The sequence below is a fragment of the Erigeron canadensis genome, chromosome 3 (assembly GCF_010389155.1).
Source record: "Erigeron canadensis isolate Cc75 chromosome 3, C_canadensis_v1, whole genome shotgun sequence".
Classification (NCBI taxonomy): Eukaryota; Viridiplantae; Streptophyta; class Magnoliopsida; order Asterales; family Asteraceae; genus Erigeron; species Erigeron canadensis.
Genome location: NC_057763.1, coordinates 41,019,070 through 41,032,833, shown reverse-complemented (window position 1 = coordinate 41,032,833; position 13,764 = coordinate 41,019,070).

The following is a 13,764-nucleotide window of genomic DNA, read 5'->3' as shown; positions in this document are numbered from 1 at the left end:
AGAGCTCGAAACAAAACTAGATATCATTTGATTAATGAAATGAATAATCTGTGAACACATCTATAACACTTCAAATACTGAAATACCAATTACATATTTAAAGTAGCGAACTACCGTAGTTTTCATTCAAAATAATCGGAAATTCCACTAATTCGATCGCAAGCAGTTTTGATAACAAATTCACTTTTCATCATTCGATCAAAATCTAAGTTCAATTTAGTTACTCCACTAGGTTTGATTTCATGTTCGAAGTTTTTGTTTCATCATTGTTTATAAATATATACCATTACGTACTTAAGATTTCCCGCAGATACTTTCGTTAATTACTCCACTAGGTCATGTTGATACTTTTGTACATCTAATTGAGTTGCTACTTAGCTATGTTTGATTTCATGTTGATATGATTTATTTGGTTTTATTTTGTTGTTCAAACAATAGAACACACCGTATTAGTTATAAAATACGAGTATGTTATTAAGTGTAACTCGAGCAACGGATAGGTATTTTGATAGTTAAAGTTTTATTGCAAGCGTATCTAATTTATCTCATAAAGGACTACATAGTGCTCTAGTCTTTGTATACTTGGGAAGCTGCAAATTCAACATAATAGATTTCAACTTTGCTTCATAACAAATAAAGGAGTAAATAATACTAATGCTTTTAAGTAAAAAACAAATTGATTGAGTAATGTGAACAATATACAATAACGTCAATATAATGAATTGTAATATATATAGTTCAATACGATATGATATTAGAAAATGTCAATGGGATTGAGCGAACTTTCAGTGAATTTGACATTTAGCCATTACTATATTTGTTGAAAATTCAAATATAGCTTTAATTTATATATCGTAGTCGTTTGGCCTCTTTGTTAATTTAATCGTGTACGGACCGTTTTCTAGCTAGACAACGTTTCTTAATTGTACGTTAATTTAACTGTTAAATGGCCGTCATTTGCCAGCTAATGAAGTTTATTTATCTTTGAAATGGATGTGACTATCACAATACATTGACTACTTCTGCACAATAATCATTAGTCTTTTGTTAAGCTATTTTAAGTTTAATCTATATATCTATACTACGGAGTACGGAGTAATATAAACACAAAAATTACTTATAAGCCATTTGACTTGACAAGTTTTGCTGTAATTTCAATCCGTGCTTCATTTTCCTAGCTATTTAAATCTATGTGGACTTTCAAGTGTCACCAATTTAAGTCACAATAACACAATGGTAAGTAAAATTCAGGGTTATTACATTGTTTTAACCATCTGTGTCATCGTATAGTGGTATAGTTGAATAAAACCAAATAGGAAAGTCAGTATATCACCCATAAATATCGAACCCATAACTTGTGGGAAGAACCCAATCCCTTAACGTGGATCAATCGAAGGATCAAATTCAATATCTCTTGTTTGGTGTAAGTATTTAAACTCGCTCATTATTAATTAATGCTACGATGTTTACGTACTAACAGCCAGCAAAGAAAAATATGGTATTTTATTTCATCGATCAAAATGAAAGCAACATTTATTTTAATCTAAATAACCACATCATAAGTTGAAATTTGAGAGTTTCATTATTTATTCATATTACGTTTACATTCTAATAGTTATTTTGTAGACCATGACATCATACCGACAAAATATAACTTTCAAGATAATCGGAAATGATATTTTGATTTTTGACGTGATCATTTCTAGCTACCTATATACCTTAATTAATTTTCAGTGTGCACTATGCAGTATATTACATGGAAACGTTTATCACGGTCATCAATACTTTCTTTTGTTAGCTAGCTAAATAAAAGAATAAAATAAAATGTGTAGTTAATAATGAAATGAACTGTGTACATAAGCGATTGACTAGCTAGGGAAGTCAATAGTACTATTACAATGAAGACAATTTAGCTCAGCTTCTAGGAAACAGAGTATATATAACTTATGACAAAAAGATTATTGAAGAGTAAAAGAGTAAGTTATTATTTTATTTCATCAATCTTATATAATATATTGTCATATATATTTTGGGGGATTAAAGTATTAAACTATACATACTACGGATTTCTTTCAACCGCTTATGCATGTACGGATCAAAGAGGGGTCTACATCGCATGCAATAACACGTCATGGAAACAAATTTTTATGTAAGTTTTTAAAAATGGTGGGTCGGAATAGGATATGATATGATAGGATAAGAACATTTGAACCCGAAGATGTCACCAAATTCACCACTTGCATTTATATATATTTCATATGAGAATGAGAACTTCATTTATTTTACATCGTCTTTGTAGTATATCACTGTTATTTTATGATGATCCACAATGGCATATTTTTTTATGATCCACAATGGCATATAATTTCATATTTCATTATTATATGGTTAAAGAAAGGTACAATACGTACACAGTACACTTTTTTGTTCTTAACTATTTTAAAGCAATGTGGGAAACGGTTGTGACATTTATGTTTTCGCCATCTAACAAATATACAGCAAAAATGCAAAACCTATACATCAGAAATGTTGTTAGTTTATAAATGTTTGCACGATTTTCTACTAGGTACGTATAGTTTTGGTTGTTTTATGGAGTTTTAATTATTAAGTTTCACATATTCGGCGGCCCAATATGGCCAACAAATATGTAAGCATGGGCCGGTTGCCCCTATAGGCATTAGGCTATAGGCCTACTGAATAAAAACGAAAACCGAAAGGATGGGTACTGGGTAGAAAATTTAAGTGGGTAATTTTCTGGTCAAATAGGTTATTCCCCGGGTTGGGCCTATCAGAGTAGAGTTTTTTAAAATACTGAGATTTTCTTGGACTTGGGCTTAATTTACCACCATGTCAGCCCTAAATAATATACAATCGCGCCCCATGGGCTTTGTCCGTCTAATATATTTATGAAGGTAGTGATGATTAGTATTAATATTAATTTTTAGCCGTACCCGCCAAAAAATTGTAAAACGTTATAGTGTATAATAATATGAAACATATTTGGTGATGTAGATTTAAATAAAAAATGATGTGCGGATTATCAAGGGTAAAAAATTACGTATTTTGTTACATCCAACAATGTGAGCAAGTATATAAATACTGGGGGAAACAACTCGATGACTTAAATGTTTTTAGTGTAGAAATTTAAATGGCTTCATAAAATTATCAACTATTACACATTGTGATGTAAAATTCGTTTCAAGCATACTACTGATATAGTCTTATTGGCATATTATGTACACATGGTTGTATAGTTTTATCTGTCTTAGTTGATTATGTTACTATATATAGAAACATAACTCCAAGAAGGAATAATGGCCATGATTACTTCCAAAACAAACAAAACAACTATCTCCATAGTCATTTTCACATTAATTTAATTGTACATTATAAATCGACCGAAAACTCCATTTTCTATACATAAACTTACCAAACCAAACATCATGTGCTTCACTTAAATCCTCGATATAAAAACATGTTTCCGTTTTTCGAAATGGTCCAAAGCATAACATTTTCTTTAACAGCATATATATACATTATATATTTTATTCATTAGTTACAAAATTTAAATGACACAGGCTACTGGTGAAACAATCCAGCTGACCCCAACAAATTAATTTACAATGTTTATTTATGTGAGATCAAGTTAAATGAAAACAGTTTTACATCATCTTCGATTGTATCCGCTATGTGGTGGATGTCTTAAAAGCAAATGCCTTCTTTTATATATTGAGCCGGATAATCCCTTTATTAGATCCAGACATTGTTTGGGCTGTAAAGAAAACCGTAAAATAGAAAATCGGGCTGAACCGTTTAACCAAAACCCAAAAAAGTCGTGTCAAACGGTTCAATTATTATTACCATAGGTAAATCCTGAACGTTAGTTTTTTTTGGGATTATGTCCGAAATAGATATTAAAAATAATGAAAATTTAAATCGTTTTAAGCATACAGATTTTCCACATGTTATTAGACTAGCCGCATAAGTTCAGAATATCCTTCTAACAAACATCCTAATCAACATGCTACGTCAGTTTTTCATCCATCTTTCCCACAAACACTTTATACCCACAACAATAATATATCCATCCTTCTTACAAACAACCATATAAATTCCAAAATAATTTTTGTCTTTTACCTTTATCTCTCCTCATCCTTCTCCATCCTTCTTTACAAACAACCATGGATGGACATCATCCATGTCACCACCCACATCAATAGTCTTCCTACAAACACCCTCCATGTCACCACAAATTTCCTATAGACATCCTTGTTGTGGATGGTCTTAGGACTTTTACAAGGGCAATGATGCATCCATAATAATTCTCAGGGCAACCAATACACAAAAAAGATTGATCAGTTCTCAATTATGTAGTGCTTTTCGAAACCAGAGAATACGACATAACAATCGCTTAGAAAGGTTCCAAAGGAAAGTTTGACTTATTGTACTTTGTATGGTTGTGGTCAAGTTCCTTTCTACCCTTAATTTTGTTTGTAGAAGACCCTACTTTCTTTGTTGCTAAAAGTTTCATGACTTCATTCTAGATTGTACTTTAATATAGGAGTGACAACTTAACGGGTTTAAAGAAAGAAAGAAACTGCTCAGCACAACCTTTTGCGGGTTTCTTGAGCCCAATAACTTGACGGTGTATGGAGAGGTTAAGTTGTAGGCAAATTTTACCTCTACCTAAGTAGAGAGGCTGCTTCCATGTTCGATCTAAATGGTTGAAAAGGCCCTCCAACCTTTGCATGAGATGAGAATCGAACCAATGACCTATGTCTTCAGAGGCTAGGGTATTTACCTATGACAACTTAACGGGTTTTAAGCTCTTATATATGGATAGAACTAAGAGGGATTCTTAAAGGTCATTTCTCTTTTTGAGTTTTCCTTTAAAGACAACTATAGTTCGCACATATTTTGTTCATATTTGGACTTGGTTATATATTCACGTTTTCACGCATTTAAATTTTCATAACTTTTTGGTTAATGATTACTACTCATTACTCATTACCACTAGACTATATTTTATAAAAATGTAGCTAATTAAATATATATTGAATCATATCCGTTGGAGATGCATTAAAATTTCAAAATCGAAATATATATGACACGATATTTAGGCTCTATGGGTGGTGCAATATGTCTCGTGAAGGTTGTTGGCCCATGTCTAATAATAAACGCTTATCAGTAGGAACTCTTCTGCAGTTCTGTAGGATACATCGTTGTTCCATTATCTTGTACTTTATACAATAATATACGTACTAATTTACTTATCAATGACCATCTCTGCCCAGTCTCAGTACCAATTCTTTGGTCCCCCATTCATCCCCATATGCAATTTAATCCTTTGTATTTGATATTTCGTTTTTAAACAGTGAATAAGTTCAAGAAAAACTTAAAGAAGCTACAGTGGACACAACGTAATTTTTTAACACTTTATTTGAACTCAGAAATTACTAGGAAAACCCATTCAGGGAAAAATCCTTTGTCTCCTCAGAGCATCTTTGTGCACCCCAACATTTAAATCTAAAGTCTCCAAGTCTCAAGTACCAATCCATATATTGAGTTAACTTGTTGGGCCTAGTCGACCCGTTTCAGTAACAGGCCATTTGGCAGAACCGAAACATGATCCAAGAATGTCGGTTAAAACTGTATAGCTAATGAGCAAGACCCTTTAATTCGTTAATTAATATCCCATAGTTTTTGCATAAAGTATTTAAATAAAGTAAAACCCAAAATAATAATTCTAATAGTAGAGAAATAGGCCCAAATTTGATTATTAATTAGGCCCATGAACTGAATATTAGGTGTTCCTTGTATTCGATCATAAGATCTAAAAGTCGAACAAAAATCGCATAAATCGAATAAATCAATACAGGTCAAAAGATTGATGTATAAAAGGACCAAAAAAAAAAAATATATATTTAGTGTAAAATAAGTCACCAAATAATACGTACTAAATTTTACCACTACAAAGTCAAATACTGTAGCCCATGCCCATGTGTGTCTTTATCTAAATGTGTGTGTGTCTTTATCAGGCTTGATGAGAAAGAGAGAGACGGGCCACTGAATGCCAAGAGAGATATATGACCTGGCTGGCTGGCTAGCTAGAAGAAGGCATAGGCATTTATACAGAAGTAGCTATACACCATGTAGCCTTGTAACCATGGCTGCCTCAACTGAATCCTAAAACTGTTGTCTCTCTTGTCAATTTTTCAACAACATAAGCAGACAAAAGCTTTCATACTTGCAGCTCCAACATCTGTTAAGCTGACCACCATCAACCACTAAACATCAAACTGGTATAAACTCATTTATTCATTTTTGTTGTCACATTCATTGCATATATATATGGTACTTGTCACTTTATTAGGTAGGTGTTCCCTTTTTTACATATATAATACAAAACAAAGGAAATCTTGAAAATATCTCACTACTTAAAACAACCATGTATGTTCCTAAGATATACTTAACAACCACACTAATAACAAGCTAGGCTCCGTAATACATTGGCGGCAAATTAAATAGGCTTAATTATGCAAGAAATTAACTACATATATGATTAACTTCATGAAGGACAACAAAAGAAGAATGAACAGTTTTTACCATAAGACTTGAACTCGGAAATTATTAATAAGTCACTGTGATAGCCAAAGATCTTTGGCGTCTTATCGTATGAAAGACGTACATCCTTTAAACTCACACCGGCTTTTAATTAAGCATAAATGCAATCTAGCCGAACGAGCCGTCTCTTTTAAGTTTTTTTTCCTTGAAAGAAAGGCAATATTATTCATTTAGGTGAAAATGAAACAATATTTATTAGTACCCTAATTATAAGCATATAAAGTGTGTCCTAATCGGAGAAGAGAAAAACATAAAGAGAGAAAGAACCCTGATGGTGTATAATAAAGACAAGTGGTGCCTTTGAGTTGTTTTTAAGAAATCCCAGAAAAATCAAAGAAAATGAATGATGAACAGAAGGAGAATGTTGGAAAATCAGTCCCATCAATAAGGTATATACGCATATAACTATCTTAAGTAAAAAATTTCACCTAAGTTTGATGACGAAAGGGACTGGAATATGTGTTTTTATGCAACAACTACATAATTTCCCATCCAACAACTTAAAGTTCGACAAATATTCGGTGAATTTCGTGATTATGAACACTCGAGAATCTTCAAGTTATGAAACTAGCTACACTAGCAATTATCATATATTATAAATGAATTGATCTTGATATTACTGATAGATATATATTTACTCATGTTACTGGTAAAATTGGCACATTGAAGAATAATCAACCCGGCCACGCACTCTCTTGCTAATTCTTGTTTAAGCTATCTATCTAGCTATATAGCTAGCAATAAGTAGATAGTCGCCTGGGGTATCTATTTTGTTGGAGTCAAATACTTACGTGCCCTGGATACCATAATGGCTAAATGAACAAAACCATCTCCATTATTTACCCGTTCAATCGTGTATATATAATTCAGTTAAAATAATCTAATTTTTACAATGCTGACATGACAACATTTGAGTGTGTAAGAACATGTGAGGTCGAGTATATATGTTGTTAAATGACATTTCTTTCTGTCGTTGTAAAAATGACATTTCTTTCACTTATATCATGAGTAATTTAATCGTTAAAACGTACTAACTTCTTGGTGCAAAAGAAAGCATGCATACGATATGTGTTTTTTTTTTTGGGCACAAATCTTTTATATAAGTTGTTATTATAATGTTAGTCATTAATTATAAATTTTTTGTTTAAATATTTAAAATCGTTAGTTAGGGACCATGAGTCTTTTTGTTTATTGCAGATTTGAGCACTTTTTTTTTTTAAACATCTATGATTATATTAATTAATAAATGCTTCGTCTAGGTGTCTAAGCAATAAAAGATAGCCATTCAAAAAAAAAAAAAAGCAATAAAAGATGACAAAAAATTACAAAAGGAACAAAGGACTCGCTAGCTATATCGGCCAAGAAAAGCTAGACTTCATATCAGTCTATCACGATTAGATATACAATAATAGGACATGGAAACTTGAGTCCTCATAATCAAACTATAATATATATATATATATATAACGAGAGTAAGTATTCGCGTGTTGCGGCGGTAAGATGGTAGGGTGATAGGTCATAGATTGTGATATGTCATAAAGTGTGATAGCCAAATGCCTTAGCCGTACGGACTCCACCTTCGGATTTAAAAATTCGTCGAAAATATATCGAATGAAGCATGAAGTTTTAAGAACACCCATATAATTTTTATAATTTATCGATTTATAATTTTTGTGATAAAATATTTTGAATTAGTGAGAGAAATTTACGGAGGAGAGAGAAAAATGAGTGGTTGAGATTTGAGGAGAGAAAAAAATGAGTGGTTGAGATTTATTCTAAGAGTATTATGAATAAGTAATAGGGGTATTTTGGGGTTTTTGCTTGTGTAAAGTTGAAAAATTGAAAAGAACAAATGCTTTATAATGTAGTAGAGATATATATTTTTGGTTGTACAAAACATTTTCTACCACAAGAATAATAATGTGACAAAACGGGGGCTCTGGACTCATCGACATCCAACTAATTCATGAAAATTGGTTGGAAAAATACAATTAATTGAAAGAATATCAATGCTTTATTAGAAAGGGAACCAAACCAAACAAAAAGAACGTACTTTGGGATTAATTGATCCAGATCCAGCATCTGAGTCTTAACGATTGTCAAGTACGATCGTTAAGACTCGGATGCTGGAAAATATATATATATATATATAGGGGTAGGGTAACACTCCGGTGAGAATACTCTTAAAATAAGAATGGTGAGAACACCTTAAAAACATCATTTTAATGCATTAAAAGTCCATAAAACTAACATATTGCATAACTAATTATCATTATTTAAGTGTTTAACAACACATTCATCCTTCAAAATCGAAATAATCATGTTTTTTGTTTTGTGCATCCATCTTGGATGCATATTCATCAAAATGATGCATTCAACAAAAAACGTGATTTTTTCGATTTTGATGAATCAATGTGTTGTTAAACATTTAAATAATGATAATTAGTTATGCACTATATTAGTTTTATGAACTTTTAATACATCAAAATGATAATTTTAAAGTGTTATCACTGTTTTTATTTGATTGTCCCTTTTATAAGTATATATATATATATATATATATATATATATATATATATATATATATATGTAAATTGAAGTTAAAATATTTATACATGTCACATTGTCACTCAATTAAAATATTCATACTGGTAACGTTTTCTTTTTTTGTTAATTTACATAAAGTATAAATAACATAAGATGTCCATATACATACATATATATATTAACATATACTACTAGCTGTGTGTTTTTTATTTATTATAGATGTATAGATTTATATTAAATTGATGGAGACAGGTGAGTGGTCAAATCAAGAAAACTTTAAAGGAAATTTTAAATTCATAAATCCCTAACGATTATATATATTGGGTTTTTTGGATTCCACAATCCACATATATCATCTGTGCAAAAGATGTTTCATCATTGAACCCAGTTGGCAGCATCTATATAGGCATATGCGAAAATTACAAATTTTCATCAATCCCCAATAGTTTTCTTAAGGCGAGATAACAATAACAAGTTATTTACGAGTATAATTTTATATCGGTCACTATTAGCCGAATTTAACAAGTAGCCATAGAAATTAAACTGATCGATACATAATAAATTAACTAATGTTAAATTTTTATAACAAATCGTTTAGTGTATTACTTTGTTGTTAAAAATAAAAGTACAACTATAAGGCTGTATATGAATAAAAAAAAGCTTCCATTATCCAAAAAAAGAATTTCCTATATACATGCTTAAAATGCTTAATCTTCAGTCGACAGATATGAAATAACATAAATGAACAATGGATGTTCACTACTAAATTTTCGGAAGTTCAAAAATATAAATAAATGAATGAGAAATACATTTATATTCGTTCATTTAACTAAATAGACATACATGTATCTGATTCATTATTGTTCATTGAACTAAAAAAACGAACATGAATTAACTTATGGTCAAACCATTACAAATAATATTATAATTATCCACACTATTAGTTAGTGTGAACAAAATTTTAATTTGAATATGCTTTTATGTGTATAACTTATGTTGAAATAAAAGTTTGTAGAAATTTTTTCACACAAAAAAGTGTGAGATTCTAAAAGTTTACTTTTTTTAGCGTAAATTTTTATATTTAATTTGTAACACCTTATTTGTTCAAACTACTTTTTTATGTATGAGTTAAACCTTCTACTCCTAAAAGTTAAGTGCACATACAGAAAAATAGAATTATGATTTATTTTATTGAAAATTCAAAGAATTAATTGTTGGACCATATAGAGAGCACTCGATGGCAAAATGATAAGTTGTCAATTGATGTTAAAAAGACACATTATATATACGAGTAGCGTTTTGCAGAGATAGGTGCCCGCCATTTAAGGCTTTCTTTGCCTACCCAAACTAAAAATTGTCTTGTGTGATAAAAGTAAGTTCAAATTTAAAATAGTAGTCTTTTAAAACAAGAATTAAAATTAATTTGTCAATAATCTTTCTAAGAACTCTGGAAAAGTGAAAAAAATTAAAAAAAGGTAGAATGAGAAAAGATGTTTTTTTAAGAGTTGAAAACAACGGGTGAATGTGAGAAAGCAAATCAGACCATGCAAATGTCCCTTTCTCACCTCTCTCTCCCCCACCTCTGCCGCCTCTGCAGCCCCCTCTTCCTCCTCACAGTCACACACCTACACACACATTCATCGGGAATGCTAACCATATATACATACATGTACGTATTTATCTCACTATATATATATATATAAATTTCTCTCACATGTATGGTGGTGGAACATGCCTACATGGACAAGTTGTATATCTATCCTTTCAACGCAACCACAAAAGAAGAATAAAACACAGGATTTTGTTGAATCTCTTCAAGCTTACCATCGCAAAACTTGGTTTCTATGTCTTTTACTTTATCGGTCCAATTAAACTTATTTATTTTTAAATCTTAAAGTTATACTTTACAAATTTTTACAATAAATATTTTTGTTTATGTTATAAAATATTTAATAAAAATTAATTTTGTTTTTATGTGTCTCATTGTTATAACTTTAATCAACTATTATATAAAATACGTAAAAGTATTTATGTTCAAAGTTAGTAAAGCTTTGACTTTAAAATTTTAAAGTTTTACAAGTTTAGTGATGATGAAATATTTAATAATATGTCCCTCTTAAAAACTCTGTATTATTTTCTTTTCATTTTATTGTTTGGAGAAACACATATAAATTTATCTAACGTCAGTATAGTAGAGACCAAGTGTTTGGTTGATAATATATTTTGAAAAGCTTATTTATTTCAAAACTAAATGCTGATTAATGCAAATAAATATATTAATGTAAAATAATTAAAACAAAATATTAACAATTGTATCATGATAAAAGTAATATGCGAAAAATCATAACACATGCATATGTAAATACATTGACACACGAAAAGTTTCAGATTGTTTAGTTATTTTATTACTTGTTTTATTTGAATTTTTTTTTAAATAGTTAATGAAATTAAATTCTCCATTAACTCATTTTTATTACTGTATCTTTTATTGGAGATAAAACTTTTGTCTACTTAATGTAATCAAGTTAAACATTATATTGATTAAATATATACTTTAGTATTATAGCTTTTCCGGCCTGAAAACTAGTAACATGAAGTTTGTTAATGTAAAAGTAACTGCTCAGTGCCGTTTTCTGCGGGTTTTGAGCCCCAATACCTCAACGGTGTATGGTGGAGGTTAAGATGTAGGCAGACCTTACCTCTACCTAAGTAGAGAGGCTGCTTCCAGTTTCTACCTAAATGGTAGAAAAGGCCCTCCAACCTTTGCATGAGATGAGGATCAAACCCATAACCTTTGTCTCCAGAGGCAAGGGTATTTATATTTACCACTAATCCAACCATACTGCTTATGAAGTTTGTTAATGTCTTCCTATGAAAAGAAAAAATCAGAAACACGACCTTAATATTTAAAACTTATGTTTTGCCTTCTCTTGATACATACCTTCTTTTTGCTTTACACATGGACACAAGTCATGAAAGGGTAACTTGTATGCTTAGTACGGAAGAACACACATTTCGATTCAAGAAAATGTATTAGTACACACATACATATTATTACAGTATTATTCTTGAACGTAATAACGCTTGTGTTATTTACTTTGTCATTCACACACTACAAGAAACCCGCAGGAAGAAGTACGTACTTAATTATCTAGGTTTACTATCTAAACCAAATTAGGTAATGACCATAACCCATGATCACATTGAATTGGTTGCCGAATCAATTGACGTTGATTGATGCGGGAATGACACTTGTATATAATAATGAACAAGGTCCAAATACCTTTATGAAACACATGAAGTAGTGGTCATCTAGGTGTTTCGAGGACTTTATCAAACTAGCTGCTAATTGTTTTTCTACACGAAAGGGAAACTGCAAAGATTTCCAATATTCATTAATTGATAAATACTTTTTGTATTAGCAATTGCACCAGTAAATTAAAGAACGCAATTAGGTGAATAGTGGATCATGACTTGTCATTGCTAGCTCATTCCCTCTAGAGAATTGAAGGTACCAATTTTATTGGCATGCATTGTATCATCAGAAAATATACAAGTCTAAATTTGATATTCAAGTGGTGGATATATAATGTTTGAAAGAAATTAAAGCAGTTTGAGTCGTCGTCTATCAGGAATGAATAAATTAATTTATTCCTTTAATTTTTACACGTACGTACATTTCATGACTTGTTATTAAGGTCTCGATCTATGTATATGCCAACGGAAGATGCGGTTAATTTAACTTGATTGCTATCGTTGCTAATGCTAATGCTGAAGATCATGATCATTTAATAGTACAAGGGATAAAAGGAAAATCCAAATCAAAGAATCATTGTGTAATACAATGATTTCCTCTATACAAGGGTGGATTATTTTGAGTACAAGGGAAAAAAAGTACAACTTTCTTTTTTCTTCTCTGACCACCTTCTTCTCCGGCGATTGCCACACCTCCTCCTTCATCCTTCTTCTCCGGCAAACAACCACCGCCACCACCTCTGGCGACATTTCTGGCGAGAATCAGGTTCGTTTTCGGGTGGATACGGTACGAATCAGTGACCCTCATCCGTTCTAAACTGGTTGTCAAGGGACGCATATGGGAATCGTATGGATTTGATGGACGGCGTTCCAAGAGATGGTGACGGTTTGCTACGGTATGGGTGAAGCCCTTGCTGCCGACGCCGGCGCCGTTGTTGGGGTGGTCGGAGATGATGGTGGCTGGTGGTGTGGTTGTCTCGCCGGAGAAGGAGATGGTAGCTCGCGGCGGCAGTCTCGCCGGAGAAGAAGCAAGCTAGCTGCTGGCCGGAGAAGGAGGAAGAAGGCTTGATCTAATCCGTCCAAAGCTTTAATCCAACGGCTGTGGAGTATACTTTTGTACTTTTTTTTCCATATATACTCAAATTAACTATGCGAGTAATTCATTTAAACAAGAAATAAACAATATATAATATAACATTATATATTCTTTTAAATATTTAGGCGGGATACGAAATATAAGAAAACTCATCGTATAATGGTGAAACCGTTTATGTACTTTAAAAAATGAGTTGTTGACCATGGATTATCACAAGTATAAGTTTTTTCATCTTTTAAAGA